At 43.1% G+C, this 8,727-nt stretch overlaps 1 pseudogene; it reads right to left on the bottom strand.

The window, feature by feature from the left end:
- Positions 1-4,783: 4,783 nt before the first annotated feature.
- Positions 4,784-5,288, bottom strand: LOC138757763 (large ribosomal subunit protein eL28 pseudogene; annotated as a pseudogene).
- Between the last annotated feature and the right edge of the window lie 3,439 nt (positions 5,289-8,727).

The raw sequence follows: 8,727 nt of genomic DNA, 5'->3' as shown, positions 1-8,727 counted from the left end.
CGAACGTAGGTCAATGGTGGAGAAAATGCGGTATTGGGCGATCTGGTTCACCACATCCGTGATGTGTGGCAGGGGGTACGCATCCAGGAGCGTGAAGCGGTTAATGGTCTGGCTATAGTCGACCACCATCCGTAGTTTTTCCCCGTTCTTGACAACCACCACCTGGGCTCTCCAGGGGCTTGAACTGGGTTCGATGATGCCCTCATCCAGCAATCTACGCACCTCACTCCTAATGAATTGCCTGTTTTCATAACTATATTGCCGACTTTTGGTGGCCACAGGCTTCCACCCAGGGGTGAGGTTTGCGAAGAGTGCTGGCGGGGCAATCCGGAGTGTGGAAAGGCCGCAGGATTGGCCCCGGGGCACGGGGGCGGGTTGCTCGGGTGCTTCGGGGGTGGGGCGATGGCAGACCGAGAGGGGGGCGTGGGGTCCCCCAAAGTGTAGGGACACCGTTCGGAACTGACACTGGAAGTCTAATCCCAGCAACACTGGGGCGCACAATTGGGGATGGATGAATAATTTGAAGTGGGTGACCGTTACGCCCTGTACTTCCAGCGTGGCGATGCAATACCCCTTTATCCCAGTCGAGTGCGACCTCGTCGCTAATGAGATCCTCCGGGTAGTGGGGATAATGTCAAGTCCCCAACGGAGGGCCAGATCTGGCTGGATAAAACTGTCAGTTGACCCAGAGTCAAATAAGCAATTGGTGTAGTGTCCATGAACTTTAATCAGTTCCATTGCTCTGATGAGGGGATGAGAGCATTGCTGGTTTAGTGTTATTGAACCAGTTGACAGGGGAGTTTTGTGCGATGACGTCACGCAACGGGATGACGTCACGCAACGCTCGAGGAGCAGGTTGGAGGACCTCCCGGAAGTGCTGTTGTGGCGGCGTCGGCAGGTGAATGGTAAGTAGTGGGGTTTGTAGTTGCTCGCGATTGACGGTGGGTAGGTCGTTGGTCGCGGCGGTCGGGCCCTGGCGGTCGTCGGCGATGGACGCTAGGGTGAGTACCTGGTTGTGGCGGCGGTAGCAGCAGCGGTAGCGTCGGCCCCGGGGGTGTCTGGCGGCGGCGGTAGCGTCGGCCCCAGGGGTGTCTGTGTCGGCGGCAGCAGCGGCGGTAGCGTCGGCCCCAGGGGTGTCTGTGGCGGCGGCAGCAGCGGCGGTAGCGTCGGCCCCAGGGGTGTCTGTGGCGGCGGCAGCAGCGGCGGTAGCGTCGAGTGTTCCGCACGGGGGCGAGAGGCGGGCCAACACCATGGTTGTGAGGGTGGGCTGCCCCTTCCGGGTTCGGCGTCTCCGTGACGTCAGGCGTTGCTGTGCAGTGGAGCCCTCGCTCTCATTGGACGAGAGCTCTGGGGAAGAAGAGTTTGAATGGGATAGTGACGATTGGGCTTCACACGAGGCACTGTGTTTGCCGGCGGCCATTTTAGACCTACAGACTGCAGCAAAGTGGCCCTTTTTAAGGCACTTCTGGCACCTGGCTTTTCTTGCTGGGCACTGGGACCTGCTGTGCTTGTCCCTCCCGCAGAAATAACATTTTGGGTTCGCAGGGGGCAGGGTAGCAGCAGCCGATAGGCCGTCAGTGGTAGGGTAGAAGGGCACTCTACTCACATCAGAATGTGGGGTCCAGTTCCTAGAGAGCTCGGTGGACTTTAAGGCTGCATCCTCCATTGTGATTGCAATCCGGGCCACGTCCTCTAGTTTTTCTACCCCTTGCTCGAGCAAGCGCAGCCTCACTTCGTTCGATCGGAGCCCGGCCACATAGGCGCCCCGGACGAGATCATTTGTGATCTCGGCAGCAGTTTTGTCCACAGTTACAGTCCTTGCCCAATGCCTTTAATACTTGTAAATATGCCCTGCTGGACTCGCCAGGCTGTTGCTTCCTCGAAGCAAGCACGAGCCGGGCATGAACTCTGTTCACCGGTTGATTATACAGTTCTTTCAGTACCTTTTTGGCAGCGGTGTAAGTGGTCTCATCCTGGATGTTCTCGTAGACTCTCAAGGACACCATAGACAGCAATGCTGTTAGACGCTGGTTATCCTCCTCCACCTCAATGAATCTCAGGAAGTTTTCAAAGTTCAGCAGCCAGAACTTAAAGGCTTTAAAGGCTGTAGCTGACTATGGGTCGATATCAAGTTTTTCTGGCCGAGTTAAACGCTCCATCCCTTTCAAAAATAAAATTCTTTTTGGTAATAAAATTGTAGAGCTCGTCGAAAGAACCAAAGACTTGTTGATCCAAACCAAGGCTTTTATTAGCAAAAGACAGGAGCTCTTCACAGGTGGCCGACCAGTCCGGAATGATCCGACCTGGCTAGGGACACAACCCTTTAAGGTCTAGACAATAGGCGTGGCTTAGCTCTCAGCCAATCGCTGTAAGCACAGTCTAGATACAGTAACTATATACACTATGTACATTGGTGATAGATCTGTACTATCACATAACCACTTAGCTTTTCTTTTCAGTTTTTGACTATTTATTACATATCATTTGAGAGACATATCCAAAATAATTCATTGTTCACAATTGGCCACACCACAAGGTACTTATGCCACTTTGACTTTCGTTCCATTCGAATGAGAATGCTCTTTTCCTCGCAACTCATTGGGGTTAGATACTCATCAAGTGATATTATTGATCCCTTAGTTCAAGTATCTACTTCTGCTGGTCTCTGAATATTGTTCCATACGAGTGACTAATCATTTTCAATGTGGCCTTCACTTACCTCTCTCTTCTATACATATTTAGAAGTACTTGGCATGTACATTCTTTCACACTCAGACTCATCTACATCATTCACGTAGCATTGCTTGACAACATTCAGGAGACCTGTACAGAATATCTACTAAAGAGACATACTGTATTTCCTTTACAACCCAGCAAGTCACGTTCAATGTTCCCTCAACAATTCTGAATCGCTATATTATAAGGAATTATGATCGTTGCTCAAAGATTACGTAGGGCTTTGGTGAGACCATGCATTTACAGTTCCTGTCATTTACTTCAGCATAGATGGAGTGCAGCCAAGACTTGTACTGTTTTCTGGGATGATACATGATATACCTATCAAAAATGAGGAAAGAATGAGTAGGCCACATTTCTATTCAATTGTCAGACTCTGGCTTTACCCTACCCTCAGTTTGGTCTATGTGTCGTCTGAGTCCAGCGTGCTCGTTGAATGAAGTGATAGGAGAAGGTATTCCGTTTCACAATCAGTTTATTACATAGTACAAGAATAAAGTTTAACAGAGCTCTGGTCCAGTCGTTAGTTCATAAGTCACCTGCTCGGTGAGCTATTCCCCAAGACTGACTCCTACTGTCCAGAGTCTCCTGTTTATATAGATCAACTCTGTGACATTGACCACGAGTTGGCTTTCTTTGATAGACTCCTTGCATAAGATTTATCTCAAGCAATTTCCTGCTCTGCAATTATCCATGGTGTAGACCTCCTATCTTAATCCCCAAGGCCAGAAGATCCTGTTGTTTTGATCAGAAGTCAATTCATACCCTAGATATTTCTAATTATTTCCTCTAAATTGGTTTATCCATTTTGTTTTTGGAGGCAGCAAATTCTACACATACTATAATCAGCCAACTTTTGTTACTTAATTGCATTAATATTTCCCTTAAACAGTATAATTGAAGTAAATAGTAAATTGTTACATAGTAATTGATTAATGAATACATAATGAATAGTACATAGACATATTTGCCATGATTACTTAACCCTTTGGTTCCAACAGATGATACATGATATACCTATCAAAAATGAGGAAAGAATGAGTAGGCCACATTTCTATTCTCCAGAGTTTAGAAGAACGAGGGGTGACCTCATTGAAGCATACAAAATTCTGAGAGAGCTTGACAGACTAGATACAGGGAGAATGTTTCCTCTGGCTCAGGAGAACTAACGGTTACAGTCTCAAAAGAATTATTTGAAATTTGCCATCGAGGACATTGATTTGCATTCAATACACAGATCAACAAATGTTTTGTTATTAGGCAAATGCAGAAAATGTTAGAGATAGATCAGCCATGATTCCAGAATTTGCAGTCTCTTATATTTTCATTTTGCTGCAGCCGTGAAGAATTTCAACCCAAAATGTGTGTGTGTGTCTCTCTCTCTCTCTCCCCCCCCACCCCCCCCCCCCCACTGCCCCAAGATGCTACCTGCATTCTTCTGGTAGTTTGCTTTTTACTTCAGATTCCAACATCTGAAGTCTCTTGTGTCAGCCATGGTAATTTAATAGTGAACTTGAAAGATCAAATCCTGCTCCTATTTTGATCTTGTAAATACAATTGTTGCTTTAGACAAACAGGCTTTCTTGTTCCTTTTTGATACAGAAAGTATCATCTGAGAAGCATTCAATACAATCCACAAACATCCCAGAAGAAACAATTAAAGGGAGCAGGATCGCATACAGCAGTGAACAAAAGATAAATGAAGGTATGAAACATCCACTCAATGCATTGAAAAATTAACCACAAATTGCTATTTATTGAGGAAAATATTGGTAAAACACCGAGATGGACTCGATTCTTTTAGATTTCTATCGGATCTTGTATATTCATACAAAAGAGAAGGCTAAGTTCCTGGTATAATCCCTTCAGCTGAATTGTAAAAACTGCAACAGTTCATATTGAAAAGGTGTGTCAGCTCAGATAAAGGGTTCGCAACCAAACTAACCAGAGCCATTTGTTCCACCAAGTTGAAAACACTAGATATTAAAGGCCACTTTGTGTTCATAGCTGAACACCAGGACAGACACAAATACTGATTTTTTTTTTAGCCACTCAGGTATCCTTTATTGCCACGAACTGTATACACACATCTTTATAAGTTCATGCATTCTTGGTCGCCCTGGTGTGTTTCTTTTTGACCACAACGGGTTTCTGGCTCTTCAGGATGGCGCTGGCACGACGGAGTGCAGGCATGCGGAGATCCTTCCGATAGTTGTTCTTACTGATGATGTGACGCAGACTGTTCAGGGTAGCATGACCATTCTTATTGATGGTGATCCTTTCATAGCACGTTGCTGGTTTCCTTTGACCTGCTCGCTTTTTGAGGACTATAACCACTCCTTTACCATCAGCTGCTGGCTCTACACCCACTGTTTTACGGTGAATGAGGCCATTGTAACGGAAGGAATTTCTGGCCTTCAGGTTGTATGGCTCCGTACTGTATGTTTGCTTGTTCCGTTTGATGAGGAAGCTGGAGCAGTTGCGGATGATCATCCATTGTAGGTGGGACAACATTCCGAGGCCTATTTCGCCAGTGCACAAACAGAAAGATTTCTGATGCAATACACGTCTGACTTTCATCAATATCCTGTAATATGTCTGCAACATGCATGTTGGAATTGTTAATACTGCATTAAATGGGAGAGGAAATCTGTCAGTTCCCTTTGGCTAAATACATGAATAAGTTCTAAAGACAACATTCAAAGCAATTCAGAAAAATGTATAAAGCTAAGTTCTTTCAAAAAGCTAGCTGATCTCAAACATTCACTGAGGCAAAAATTTCCTTCTTCTCCACACATTGCCTCTGGACAGACAACTTGCCTTTTCCCAGACAACTTCCCCTTCAGAGAGGAGAAATATATTGCATTTGTGTATAGATTTTTTTTATTTTAACAAGCAAGACTGGAGAATGCATATTTATCCTGAGTTACTGGTAGTTCTGGTTGCTTACCCAAGGCTAGACTCTGGCCTTCTTAGTAACATATGTTCCACTTAATTTTACACATGAAGAGGCAGGGAATAGAGGGATATAGACCAAATGAAACCAGGTGGGATTACTTTAAATTGTCATTATGGTCAGTGGAGACATGGTGGGTCAAGGGCCCTGTTCCTGTGCTGTACTGTTCTATATTCAAATATGGTCTGAAATTGCCATCTCACTGAATTTGCCATTACAATGACACCCTGTTGTTGATCAGCTTTTATTAATCTGCAAATGCCAAAATGAGATCAACTTAAGATAACAAGGCTCTTATATATTACATTGCCGTATTAAGATTCCCAATTTGTGGAACAATCCAGCAAAACACTCATGCAACTAATATTTATAAAAATGTCACATTGAATGAACCACTCTGCTTGCTGATAACATGATCTTATGTTGACTGAATGTGTGCAACTAAGGTTTAATATTAACTTTTATGTTTATTTTCAATGACATAGATGATTTTTATGTCTCTTTCACATAGGTGAAAAGTCCAATTGCTTTGAAGTTCAAGATAAAACTAGGAAGGTCAGAGTGGAAAACAAGCACAACTCCCAAAACACAAATTCAAGTTCATCCCTCTGTGCAGTCCTGTAGAGCATTTGAGCTAAGAGGCGAATACAAGTTACTTTCACTTCAAATCAGTTGAACAGGTTAATTCACAAGAAAAAAAATCTGCTGGAACATGTTCATGAGGATCCTTTCACAAAGAGGCAGTTTATGCATCAATGTTACACAAGAAAACCACTGAACTGAAAACCTGGGATGAGTTATGTTAAATCCATTACAGTATTTTTAACAGTAGTCCTCAGCACAAATGATGGATATCTTCAACAATAAGCAAATCCTACAGAGCTTTTTTTAAAAAATTGAGCATGACAGAGCCTGTGACACAAGAACAAGCTTTGGGCATATTACAGTATATACAGCATTTGCAACCAATCTTAAACCCTTCACCTTGCCCTTAAACAGGTCACTCAGAGTGCTACTAGTACCATGTAACCCAGTACTGCCTGTTGCATGGTCAGGTGGTCAGTGACTAAACCAGCTACCCCACCAGGCTTGCCTGGTGTGGAGGATGGCTAGACACCCTGCAGGATGAAAAACAAGACCTGTTAAAGGGCGGACAAATCCTCTCGCAGGGTCAACAGCCATCTAGCAAACAAGTCTCATGAAATGCGGAAAGGCACCCCTTGTTTTGAAGCTTAGACTGGCCATTCACGCACACACTGTTCCTTTCTGAGGAGTGAGGCACCCTCACATCAAGCCCCACAAACTGAAAGGTACCATCATCATCCTATGGGATGGCTAGCCAGATTGAACCAGAAACAATGCCACTCTACATTACAAAGGAACACATTTTTTTTGTTACAAAGACTCAGTAAAACAAGAAAGTCTGCAGAGGCTAGGATCTAGTATGATACAAATGCATGGCAGTAAGTGTCATATCAGAAATTTCAAACTAGAATTTACCCATGATTGTAACATGTCTTCAATTTGTAATACCAATATTTCATTGTTGTACAAGGTTTTATAGTCAATATATTTAATCGAGATTTGATTCAATTTTCAGTCAAATTTCACATAAGGGTTTTCAGGGTGATTTTTCTTCTTATTGTGATCAAGAATCTGAACTGCTTCCCCTCCTCCCCCTCCCACCCTCAAGCACACCCTCCACCAAATTTATCTTCTGAAAATAACATAGCTACCTCACAGGCAGATGAGCAAGAACCAACGAGCAAGTTCTGTTCCTCCCAGTAGTTAGGAGTTCCCCATTAACATTGCTGCAAGAATATTCAATTTATAAATCTGCTGACCCATTTCTTAATCTTTGGTATTATTTCTGAAAGAGCTATAGTATTTTTTAATTAAACTAGCTGCTTTTTTCCCAACTAAACACATGCAGGCAACAAGCACAAAGCCAGCAAGGTTGAGTCTCTAAAGCAATGGTTTTCAAACTGCCCCCACGCCCCCAAACTCACATACCACCTTAAGCAATCCCTATGCCATAAGTGTTCTGTGATTAGTAAGGGACTGCTTAAGATGGTATGTAGGTGGAAATAAAAAGTTTGAAAACCACTGTTTTAATCATACCTAGTTGACTTGTTATGTGCATGGTTTCATAACTCCAAAGGAAATGGGCCAATGACCATTTTTCTCAAGCAAAATATTTCAGTAGCAATTGGGTCTAGAGCAGTGGTTCTCAACCTTCCTTTCCCACTCACATACCACCTTAAGCAATCCTTTACTAATCACAGAGAATACTTATGGCATCACATTGCTTAAGGTGGAATGTGGGTATACGGGGACAGTTTGAAAACCACTGCTCTAAAGTAGGCAAACAACTCTGGTTGTAAAGCATTATCTTTAATTTCAAAAGGATGGGGACTTCTTTGATGTTGCAAGTAGTTGGTTCAAAAACATTACTTTTTCTAATGATACTCAAAGAAGGTTCAGACTAACAATGAGCAATTCCAAAAGAGGTTTATTAATTAAGGATCATGGAACTCGAAATGCCAAAAACAAGCCATTGGCACATTATACCCAGCACTTGCTGTCAGTCTTAAAATGTTCAACTTAAACTTAACCAGAAATGCCAAGGCAAGGAGACCATTTCATAAGCACCTGTTTTCCATTTGACACTATTAAGTTGCCATCCAGGTTTTTTTGAAAAATGCCAAATAAATAGGAGGTAAAGGTAATTGGTAAATTCTTGCAGTTTTCAGCCTAAGCATGTGACTTGTGGAAACTACAATTTAAAAGAAATTAAAAATCAATTTATTCAATCCTTTAATCTTCTACATATTCACGCTAATATTTGATGACAATCCAAATATTTTCCTCATGGAATTTCTTCAAAAAATTGTTAAAACTTCATTTGAAGTAGAATCATAACAAATATCTCTGCAATAGCCAGCCTAATGGAAATAGCAAAGATCATTCTTTTTTATCTCTAGTCATCATTTCTTGAAACAAGTTGACAGGTAAGTATACCCTTTCTAAAAGGT

The sequence above is a fragment of the Narcine bancroftii genome, chromosome 1 (assembly GCF_036971445.1).
Source record: "Narcine bancroftii isolate sNarBan1 chromosome 1, sNarBan1.hap1, whole genome shotgun sequence".
NCBI lineage: Eukaryota > Metazoa > Chordata > Chondrichthyes > Torpediniformes > Narcinidae > Narcine > Narcine bancroftii.
This window is presented reverse-complemented; position numbering and strand designations above follow the sequence as displayed.